Here is a 1,461-nt window from a genome sequence, read left to right on the forward strand (position 1 = left end):
TCAGCCTTTTTTAAGCTAACTTCCTAATTTTTGTGCTAGTTTTTTTTGTTTTTTTTTTGCCGATATAAACCTAATTCAGCAAATACTTTGTGTTCTTTCTCCTTCTGACAATTTAGGCTTGTTCTTTCATTTCAGCTATGTTTCATCTTGTTTTGTTTAACTAATTTCAGCTGTTTTTCAGCAAGCGCTTCTGCATTCACTCTGCATTTTTGCAGGAAATTCAATTTCTCTAGTTATATCTTCCACTGCATTTTTTTTTATTGTGCAGCTACAGTATTTTAAGCAATATAGCTTTATACTATAAATCCCACTCAACAGTTGTTTGCATGCACTGCAGCTAAATTTAACTATTATTTGCTTCATTGTACAACGCTTCTGATGTCATCCTTTTAGCATTCACTTGATGAAAGCATGTTTGAAATTCATCCTCCATCAAAAAGTAAACCTTTAATTAGACCGAAGCCCATCGCCACCTCCATTACCGGCGACAGTGAAAACAAACACCGGCTCTCTTTATGTCCCTCTCGCCTTTTCAGCCTTATCAGAAATCTCGCCCCAATCATTTCATACACAAAGCCCGTCCACCCTACCCGCCAGCGTCGCCTTTTCAGTCAAGCGTGATCCTCCCTTTATGGAAGAAAGAGGAAGATAGAAACAGAGGAGTGGAGGTAGAATGAGACAGATACAGGGAGAAAAGAAAGATCCAAGAGGCCCCGATTTGCCTTTCATTTCCGCTGCTTGGCTATGCAGCTTTGACCTGCTTCCACCCGTCTGGCAAACTGCACTTCTTCCCCTTGAGAGGCTCATCTAGTCCCACAATCTGAGGACTTGTAATGCAGTCCCTGGTCTGAAATGATAGATCACACTACATGTGGGCCAGCATTGTCTGCCTCACTGATATACTGGTGGAGTCGCAGAGGGGGTGTGCAAAGTGTGTGGTTGGCGATAGGTTTGAGCTAGTGTCGTTCCGTGAGCATGTGCATTTTGGCATTGTGAGTGTGACATCCCCCTGATTCCTCTCTGTCTCTCGCCCACTGCTGAAACTCCAAACTGGGCCTTCTTGTGCTGCGCTTTGATTCTGTAAAAGGGCTTCATGTAATTCAGAGGTGAGTCAGCCGACAATGAGGCCTGGTCCTGCATTACAAAAGACAAAGTGTAGGATTTCTTTGTGGTGCTAAGCTTTAGACAAGCATGACTCATGGAATGTGCACAAAAATACCCTCCTAAGGCACTCGTGTTCAAAAATGTAAATTTCTTTAATGTAAAATAACATTTGTGAATGGTATTAGGTATTTGTTTTTTTACTAATTGTGTGCACTTCATACAACTGTCTCAAAAAAGTGTCCTTCACTACTACAGTGGCCTATCTATCTGTCTATCTGTCTGTCTGTCTGTCTATTTATCTGTCTGTCTGTCTGTCTGTTTGGCCGTCTGTCTGTCTGTTTGGCTGTCTGTCTGTCT

Source organism: Nematolebias whitei, chromosome 23 (genome assembly GCF_014905685.2).
Source record: "Nematolebias whitei isolate Nwh7 chromosome 23, NemWhi1, whole genome shotgun sequence".
In the NCBI taxonomy this organism is placed as follows: domain Eukaryota; kingdom Metazoa; phylum Chordata; class Actinopteri; order Cyprinodontiformes; family Rivulidae; genus Nematolebias; species Nematolebias whitei.